At 48.0% G+C, this 10,463-nt stretch overlaps 1 long non-coding RNA gene and 1 pseudogene across 1 annotated transcript; one reads left to right on the plus strand and one right to left on the minus strand.

The window, feature by feature from the left end:
* The first annotated feature begins 302 nt into the window (after positions 1–302).
* Positions 303–3,438, plus strand: LOC123141217 (uncharacterized). Its single transcript, XR_006470205.1, has 3 exons — positions 303–761; positions 854–1,919; positions 3,203–3,438. It is a non-coding gene; the product is annotated as an uncharacterized lncRNA (long non-coding RNA).
* A 1,241-nt stretch (positions 3,439–4,679) lies between these two features.
* On the minus strand, positions 4,680–9,959 carry LOC123142492 (uncharacterized; annotated as a pseudogene).
* Between the last annotated feature and the right edge of the window lie 504 nt (positions 9,960–10,463).

The raw sequence follows: 10,463 nt of genomic DNA on the forward strand, positions 1-10,463 counted from the left end.
TATGTGAACATAAACCACATGTCATTATGTTTACAAACATTTTTGAATTAGAACAAAAAAAATTATTCCGTGGCAACGCACGGGCATTTAGCTAGTATATATATTAAAGGAGGATTGAACGTCGTCATGGTTCAACCTGGATCGATGGTTCGACCTCGCCTTCTCTACCTCCACCTCCCTGGCGATGGCGATGGTCCACGTTCGCAGCATCCCCGCACGACAGAAAAAAATCGGAACTGATACCTACCCCTCCCCGCACGACAATAAAGAAAACGAAAGGAAAACCCACGACGCACGTTCCACCCCCACTCCCCGAATCCCTCGCTCCCGATCCCCTTCCTCCCATAGAGTAATCGCCACCGCCGACCTCTTCCCTCCCCGTTGGACTCGCGAGAGACTGGCCTCTCCTTCTCTCCTCGCACCCATGGCTATAGCTTTCTGACAGTCAACCCCTGTTCCGCCTCCATCCTCCATCAAAGATCTAGAGGCCCATGCATGCCCTGAATCCAATTGCCCTCTCATCAAGCCACCATAAGCGGCAGCTCCTCGTCGAACATGTCATTCCGCCGCCGTCGCCGTCATCCAATCGACCTTCCCCGTCTACCGCGACCTCGAGCGACCTTCTCCGCATATGACGACCTCGATCTAGCTTGGAGCCGCTTGCCATCTCATTTATTCTTCACCCAGTCCAGGAGGTGCTCGACGCGGGGAGGGCAACGAGCAGGACGGCGCGGCGGCAGCGGCAACGGTCGACAACCTAGGTAACCTTATCTCCCTACCATCGCTTCACCCATCTTCTCCCAGTAGGTTGTGCTCCCACCCCACACTCCCTTGTTCACGTACGGGGTTTCAGTAGTGCAGCGCAGCGGCCGATGGATCCGCACGACGAGGCGGTGGCGGTCGGACTAGGCGGACCCGATGCGCAGGAGTCGCAGGCCGTCAACGACCTATCCAACGACATGGGCGCGCCGCTGCTCTGTTCCAATCCTTGTGAGTTCTGCACCAGGGTAAACATACAAATCCTATCTGCATTAATAGTGTCAAGCTTCATACTAAGATTTGTCACATTTAAGATGATTGGTATCTCTGTTTAGTAAGCCATTTAAGAAAAGGAAAATACATCCAAGAATTGCCTGCATTTAGGACGATAAGATTTTACAAATGTTCTTCTCCTTGGAACTCTCAAGCCTTGATTTCATACATTCGCAACTCAACGTATTATTTTAGTTCATATAACAAGGTGCTGACCATTGGCTGAACAATGCTGCTGCAGCGAAATACCATTTGCTCATATAGCTACACAGGTAGCACATTGGTTTCAATTGGATTCTTGAGTTTTCATGTCGTCTTACAAAGAGCGTTTTTCACTTTTCAAAGAGGATCATTTACATTGGTAGCTGCAGTCCACGTATAGATTAATGGTCCTGCTATTGAAGTTTGATTAATTTTCCTCTTCCAAGTTATTATTGGTCCTGTTATTAACCTCTAAAAAACATTTCTTCACATCTCTTTTACTCCCAGAACTTTGGTTCAAGCTCCACTGCAAGTTAATAGAAGGAAGTTGGGCGCAACATTGACATACACAAGTCTGCAGTAAATTTCTCACTGATACTGTAATCTAAAGCCCATTATTTCTTCCATCTTTATTGATATCTGAAACTTATGTTTTCTTAACGTGTTCTATGCATTGTCTGATTGTTAATTGACTTATCATCCTATCCTTTTTTTAAATGATGGATATTTTAAAGTTGAAAGAGCACATATTTCGGTGATTTACGGATGTAGTGCTTGTGACAGAGTAATCCTCTTTTGTGGATCTAACACAAATATTTTCCAGGATTTCTCCGAACCAGGACAACATTTTTGGATCATCACCTGGAAAATAAATTTGGCATAAGCTTACTGACATAGAGTTGCAGGTCAGCGCGTGATAAAAACATGTAAATTCAGAGGAATCTTTCCCACATAGTCTTGTGGTTCCTACTTTTCTCATCTTGCTTTTCCAAAATAGCTTTTAGTCCTGCATGTTTTTTACCCTCACCATTGTTTGATCAACGCCGTATTATGTTAGTACAAACTAGCTCCATAGTGTTGTAATTATGATGTTCTTTTGTTCAGTCCAGAGGTCGGTGAACCACATGTTTAAACCGGCATTGGGGGCCATGTTACAAATCCTTATAGTGCAACCACTTGTCGTACTTTCTTCTTCACTATTATCTTGCGAATTTGTCTGAACCTGACAAAAGCTTCCATTAGGTTGATGCCTGAACATGAAAAAATTTATTGTATACATTAGTAGAGAAAAGAGAATAGTTTGATTGCTGTCGGGCTGTGTTGTGGATTAAGTGGATAGAAAATGTGCATACTCTTGATGCTGTCGTGTCTTAACACACACACACGGTTCAGGCCACCATCTAGCCCAATGGTTTGGCCCTTCAAGAACTCAGGTTCATGACTTCTAAAAATTTAAGCGCACAAGTTCAGTTGTGGTCAAAGATTGGAGTCGAGTTCAGGTTCAGTGACTTGTTTTGTATAAAGCAGCCTGCATGCTTTCAACTTGTGTTTTGTTTGTTGTAGCTGCTTCTCCTTGTTGTCAGCTATGTTAATCCAAACTCATGCACGTTACTTCTCGGGGAACACATTTGGCTTCTCATGTACAGTACCTTGATTATCTTTCAATACAAGCTGGGTCTGAATGAGATAAAATGTTGACATTAGCACAACGGGACCAACAATTAAGAGAGAAAATTGGCAGGCGAAGAGATCACCAAACAACAATATTACAGAAACCAAAAAACCTTAGCAAATAAATACCATTTAATAGATAATACTATGTACTTGCTTCAGAGTTGTGTGTGTTCACCTTAGGGAAATATGCTTCTACCTTTATTTTAGAATGAAGCAATCTCACCTGAAGTTTTCCTATTTGTTTAGATATAAACTCATACTCCCTCTGATCCGAATTAATTGACTCGGCATCTATAGAGTGTATGTATAGATGACATTGTATAGCGGCTGCATCAATTAACTTGAATCGGAGGGAGTATTACATTCTTCAAATATGGTGTGCAGCTATTTTAGAGTGAAGGAAAATGAGACGTCTACAAAGGAGCTATATATCTTTTTTCTTTTCTTTTTAGGACATACAGCTCATCTCCTAATAATACTTATTCTTTTTCTGATTAATGTGCATGTTATGTAGGCAACTTCAGCAGTTCTATTGGGCTAATAAAGTAGGGAGTCATGCTACATAACGATACAAAGAAGACACTGAAGGAAGTTTTTTGAAGTGCTTCCAGTTTGTGTGCATCTTCTTGAATCAAGTACCAGAACATTCATCTTTACCTTCAACTAAATATTTTTATTGATTACTGTGTCACCTATTGCATCATAAATTTTCATTATTGAGGTGCCGCAAGTATTAATGTAGAATCTGTGCCTGGGTGAAAGTCATAAATTATCATTTTTGTTGTTGCTTTTATGCGTTTTTGTGTCAATGAATGATTTGAGCATGTCTTTGCAATTTTGTCCTCCATGCACTCTATCGCTCTCAGTAGATGAGCATTTTTTTTCGAAAAGGGGGATCTCCCCGGCCTCTGCATCAGAGTGATGCATACGGCCATCTTATTAACGAAATAAAAGGTTCCAACAAGGTTCCAAAGTCTCCGACTGAAAAGTAATAAAAAGACAGCTCACACAGAGCTAAAGAGGCTGGACACACAGACTAGCCAAGATAAGACGCCACAACCGGCTGGCTAAAGATAGATAGGTAAACTAGTTGCCTATCCTATTACATGACCGCCATCCAAACCGGTTGAAGATATCCCGAGCTACCATCTCCCAGCAGATAGATCCAGTAACCAAATGCTCCCTGGCCTCCATCGGAGTGAGTAGCGACCATGAACGGATCACAGCCGTGGCTCGGAAAATAACCTGCAAAAAGTGAATACGTGATGTTCTGTTAAAAACCAAATCATTTCTGCAAGTCCAGATAGTCCACAACAAAGCGCAAACTCCAACACGAATATGTCTCGCTAATTCAGGCTCAATCCCAGTGAGCCATGTCCCAAATAACGTAGTGATAGAATCGGTGGAGTAATATTAAAAGCAATGTGAACCGTCCGCCAAAGTACTCTGGCAAACGGGCAAGCAAAAAAGAGATGTTTGATCGTCTTGTCCCGATCACAGAAGCTACACCTCGTAGGTCCTGTCCAATTACGCTTAATCAAGTTATCCTTGGTAAAAATAACCTGTTTATGGACAAACCACATAAACACTTTTATTTTCAAAGGAACTTTGACAGCCCAAACATGCTTGGAGGTAGGAATGGAGCTCGAATTAATTACATCAATATACATTGATTTAACCGTGAATACTCCAGACCTAGTCAGTTTCCAGCGTAATTCATCGAGTTGTTGAGAAAGATGGACATCCATTAGTCTCCGAACTAGACGGAGCCAATCTTCCCAATGATTGCCCACTAACGACCGTCTGAACTGAATATTAAGGGGGATGGATTGAAACACCGTAGCAACGAACACCTCACGTCGTTGAACAATGCGATATAAAGACGGATATTGAATGGCCAAGGGTGTCTCGCCGAGCCAAGTATCCTCCCAGAAGCGTGTACTAGCGTCGTTGCCAATAACAACCTTTGTCCTATTAAACAGAGATTGTTTGACTTTCATCAGGCCTTCCCAGAAAGGCGAGTCAGTTGGCCTGACTGTGACCTGGGACAAGGACTTTGTCTGTAGGTACTTGCTGCGAAGGATTTGGGCCCACATGGCATCAGTCTCAAAAGAAAGCTTCCATAGCCACTTGCTAAGAAGGCATCTGTTTTAACTTCAAGATTCTCAATACCAAGACCCCCTTGGTCTTTCGGTCTACAGATGATATCCCATTTTGCAAGTCTGTATTTTCTTTTTAGATCATCACCCTGCCAAAAGAAACGCGATCGATAAAAGTCCAGTCTTTTCCTAACACCAACCGGGACTTGAAAGAACGATAAGAGAAACATAGGCATACTCGTGAGGACCGAATTAATCAGAATTAATCGGCCTCCATATGACATGAGCTTGCCCTTCCAGCAACTCAGTTTCTTCTCAAACCGGTCTTCGATGCACTTCCATTCTCTATTGGTCAGCTTTCTATGGTGGATTGGAATACCTAGGTAAGAGAAAGGTAAATCCCCCAAATCGCACCCAAACAATTGCCTATAAGCCTCCTGTTCGTCTTTGGCTCTACCAAAGCAGAACAGCTCGCTCTTATGAAAGTTAATCTTTAACCCGGTCAATTGTTCGAAAAGGCATAACACCAGCTTCATATTTCTCGCCTTGGCCAGGTCATTCTCCATAAAGATGATTGTATCATCAGCGTACTGAAGGATGGATACACCTCCATCAACCAGATGAGGTACCAAGCCACCCACTTGACCATTCTCCTTAGCCCTTCCTATCAAGATGGCTAACATATCAACCACAATGTTAAACAAGATAGGAGACATCGGATCTCCTTGTCTTAGGCCTTTATGTGTCTGGAAGTAATGACCAATATCGTCATTCACTTTAATTCCCACACTCCCTTTTTGCGTAAATGATTCAACCTGGCGTCGCCAGGCTTCATCAAAACCTTTCATACGCAATGCCTGTTGGAGAAATGGCCATTTAACCTTATCGTACGCTTTCTCGAAATCCACCTTAAAAATGACACCATCTAACTTCTTGGAATGGATTTCATGGAGCGTTTCATGAAGGACGACCACCCCTTCAAGGATGTTTCTGTCCGGCATGAAAGCAGTTTGGGAGTGCTGCACCACAGAATGCGCAATCTGTGTGAGCCTATTAGTCCCGACCTTGGTGAATATTTTAAAACTAACATTGAGAAGGCAAATCGGCCTGAACTGCTCAATTCTCACAGCATCCGTCTTCTTAGGAAGCAGTGTGATAGTTCCAAAATTCAAGTGAAATAATTGAAGCTGTCCAGAGAACAGATCATGAAACATAGGTAGCAAATCCCCCTTAATAATATGCTAGCACTTCTTGTAGAACTCCACCGGAAATCCATCCGGTCCGGGAGCCTTATTATTTTTCAACTGTGCTATAGCATCAAACACCTCCTTCTCCGAAAACGGGGCAACCAGAATATCATTTTCAGCAGCCGAAAGTTGAGGCACATCCTCAGTTCTGGACTCATCGAGAGATACACAATTATCCTCCGGAGGTCCAAATAACTGCCTATAATACTCGGTTATATATGTTTTTAGGTTATCCTGTCCTAAAATAGTGCCCTCATCTTGTTCAAGTTGGAATATTCTCTCCTTTTTGTGCTTACCATTAGCAATCAGATGAAAGAATTGAGTATTCGCGTCCCCTTGGACCATTTTGCGAACCTTAGCCCGCAAAGCCCACTTCAATTCTTCTTCGCGGAGAAGTTCTTTCAACCTCTTCTCTGCTTCAGTTTTAACCTGGAGCTCAGCAGGCATCAAAATCGTGGATTCGGCCTTAACGTCCAGATTCTGTATAAGAGAGAGGATCCTGTCCTTCTCAATCTTATATACCCCACTAAGGTGCTTAGCCCAACCCCGTAAGAAGCTTCTCAAACTCCTAATCTTATTTTGCCAACGCTCGACCGCGGTCCTACCGCCTACACCCTTCGCCCATTCCCTAGCGATCAGGTCTAGGAACCCTTCGCGTTCGAACCAGGCCATCTCAAAAGAAAAGGTGTTTTTGTTTCCCACGTGGTTCGGCTCCCCTGAGTCAACGAACAGGGGTGTGTGATTGGAAAAACCCCGTGAAAGAGCTTGAACCGTCACAAGCGGGAACTTCTGTTCCCACTCCACACTCGCAAGAACACGATCAAGCTTTTCGTAAGTCGGGTTGGGCAAAGAGTTAGCCCAGGTAAACTTTCTACCAGAAAGCTCTATCTCCCTCAGATCCAAGCTTTCAATAATAGTATTGAACATGAACGACCACCTGCCATCAAAGTTATCATGATTCTTCTCCTCTCTCCTCCTAATGATGTTGAAATCACCCCCAACTAAGATTGGAAGCTGCTCGGACCCACAAATCCGAACAAGATCCGCCAAAAATTCCGGTTTAAGCTCGGGCTGTGCGGCACCATAAACCGCCACCAACGCCCAGTTGAAACCATCAACCTTAGACCTGACTCGAAACTTAACCGCGAAGTCGCCCATCACTACACTCCGGACTTCAAGCGAATCGCATCTCACACCCAGCAAGATACCACCCGATCTTCCTCGCGGAGGGAGGCAATGCCAATCAAAATCAACACCACCTGCAAGAGAGGAAAGGAACTGGGGCGCAAAGTTGTCTCTACCAGTTTCCGATAGAGCAATAAAATCTAAACGATGCTCCAGAGATGCCTCAGCAAGAAACCTTCTTTTAGCCAAGTCTTTCAGACCTCTGCTATTCCAAAAGATTCCTTTCATCACTCATCATGAAATTTTTTAGTAGTCCGAATCCTAGCACTCCTACGAACTGCAGAATCAGGGTAAATTTTCCTTTTCCACTTACGCTTGGGTTTACTAGGTCCTGACTCCCGATCCTCATAACCGGGCTCAGCGGAACAAACAACTGCATTCTCTATGGGCATATCATCGTCCTCAGACTCATGATTGGATGGTGCTAGATCCACACACATATTATCGAGCACTCTAACCCCTAATGCATCAATCTCATTGTCATTCATGGGTTTAACCGCTGCAAGATTACGAATAGTTTCTAAGGCACGCTCCGCCTCCAAATCTAACAAATCATTCACCGAATTGGAAATCTCACTATCTGTAGCCCCGAGTGAAACTCCTAATTGGTTTGCATTATTTATAATTTCCTCATTAGAAAAATGCAATAAAGAATTAGATATGTTGACGGACATACCAGTAGAGATCGCAGCATCATGAAGCTTGGCCGCCCTCATAGCGCACCTCTGCTGCATGTCATCAACCTCCGGAAGCTCCTGAATGCGAGCACTCATCCGCCTCCCCGTCGAGGCCGGGTCCGGGATCCCGCCAAAAGCAACGACCTCCTCCCTAGTAACTCCTCGCGCTGAAACCCGCGAAGGGTCAACCAAGGATACCGGAGGAGGCGACTACGGGCTCCCATGCCCCTCGGACAAGTGCCCCAAGCCGAGACCCATAGCAACGGGTACGCTGGGAGGAGGCTCGGACCTCCTGACCGCCGACGAGGAAGGAGGAGTCAGGGCCGCCTGCCCCAAACCCCCCTCCCCAACGCCACAAAAGGCGCGGGCGCCGCCACAGCCGAAGGAGATGCGGTCCTCTTGACCGCCGGCGAGGAAAGAGGAGTCAGGGCCGCCTGCCCCAGACCCCCCTCCCCCAACGCCACAGAAGGCGCGGGCGCCGCCACCACGCCCGAAGGAAAGAGAGCCGAGGCCGCCTGCCTCGGGCCTCCTCTCCCAGCACCTGCCGGTCCCGTCATGACCAGCGATGCCGATGTCGGGATAGTGAAGGGGGAAGTGGGAGTCAGGGCCGCCTGCCCCAAACCCCCCTCCCCCAACGCCACAGAAGGCGCGGCCACCGCCGCCACGCCCGAAGGAGAGAGAGCCGAGGCCGCCTGCCTCGGGCCTCCTCTCCCAGCACCTGCCGGTCCCGTCATGACCAGCGATGCCGATGTCGGGATAGTGAAGGGGGAAGTGGGAGCCACCTGCCCCGACCCCCCTCCCCCACGCCCCACCTCAGCCGCAGCCGTTATGGCCGGAACGTCGGCCTCCGGTGGAGCAACCACCGACTCCCCGTCCCTGGAACCAACCAAAGTCCTCACCGACGATGTCCGCACTGAGCATCCAGCCAGTGCCCCACCGGCATCCTCGAACTCCAACAAAGGTAGTGACTGCTCAAACGCATCATCAGAATCTACCCGGTCACTCCAAAGTCTGGGAGGGGCAGAGGCTGGCTCAAAGGACCCGAACCGCAACGAAGTCATAGGCACCGATGGTGAAGGTGCCGGCTCAACCCCGGTCCCATCCCCGGTCTGAGCCGCAGGACGAGAGCCCTTAGTCCCCTCACGAGTCGACTCGTCAGTCGGTGCCCCCTCAGCTCCCGCACTGTCGTCCCCCTCGTGCATGTTAACATCATTCCCAATCATTGCCTCAGCAAACAGGGCAGCGCCCTCAAACTCGATCTCAAGAGGAAACACCTCTCCTCTATAAGTCCAGTTAACCACGTCAGGCACGAACTCAATATCCAAAACGCTCACTAAGATGCGGGCCACTCCATGTGCACGAGTAAAGGCCATATCCACTTTCTCCGTCTTGCCAACCATAATGCCCATACTGGCCACGACTCGAACATCCTGCAAAGGCTTAGATGGAGCCCCCGAAAACCTCAACCAGACCTGCGTAAGCGGCTTTCCTTTAGGTTCCACCTGCTGCCACTCATGGAACTCCAGAATGCACCTAGTGCCAGGAACTCTGCATAAACCAAAACTCAACAGTCTCTGCAGATCGTCCACTGAAGGAAACTCCACCTTAAAAAACTTGGCCTCGAGAGGAACGAGCTCCCAATGGAAGTCCCCCGGTGCCAGTTCCTGAAGCCTCTGCACAATCTGAGCCTCGGAAACCTCACCCTGAGTAGCTTTGACAACCCCGGTGGTCAAGCTCAAAGTCTCCTCCGGAATCTCTCTCGCGGCCGGGGACTCAAAGAACATTAGCTCAGCACAATAAACTCCATACATTGTCAAAGACGGAGCCTGGTCACGCAACAACGGGCAATCCCCCGAGGCATGTGCCGGCTTACCACAGGACTCACACAGCTCTGCCACGCATTCAGCAATGAAGTGGCCCTTCTCACCACAACGGTAGCAAAGCATCCTTTCCTTCTTACGCGCCCACTTAGACGCCCTCTCAGCCTCAGACCTGTCAGTAACCTCAGTCACACTCCCAGTCGCTGGAACCTCAACATTGGCTAAAGCCGCTACCACCTCCATCGCCTGGGGAGGGAGCTCTGTGGAAGCGCACTCGGTCACTTGGTCAACAACTGCCGAAGGCGGAGGCGGTCTGCGATGATACCTCCCGCGGCCACCGCCCCGACCACCACGATGCCCACGGTGACCCCCTCTCTGGCGGTGATCCGGACCGGAAGCACCCTCAGCAAAACCTCCTGGAGGCCCGAGGAACGGTCTCTCAGCAGACCCGTCACTCTGCCATGCATAACCACGCCCCCCTCCCGTGGATGAGGAACCCCGGTGCTGTCCATCGCCATACACATCTAACCCATCGTCCCCCCCATTGGCCTCGGGGCGGAGCACGGGAGTCTTTAGAACTAGAAAATCTGCCTCGTCTGAGATGGTCCCGACCGGTTTTGAGCCGGCCGCGCGACAAAGTTAGGCGGAGGCGCGCCCTGAGACTGACCGTTGCCAGTACCGGCTGCACCAGCCGCGCCCAGCGTTGGGGGCCTAGGCTCGCCTCTGCCCGCTGCCTGCGGAGCGACG

The sequence above is a fragment of the Triticum aestivum genome, chromosome 6D (assembly GCF_018294505.1).
Source record: "Triticum aestivum cultivar Chinese Spring chromosome 6D, IWGSC CS RefSeq v2.1, whole genome shotgun sequence".
In the NCBI taxonomy this organism is placed as follows: domain Eukaryota; kingdom Viridiplantae; phylum Streptophyta; class Magnoliopsida; order Poales; family Poaceae; genus Triticum; species Triticum aestivum.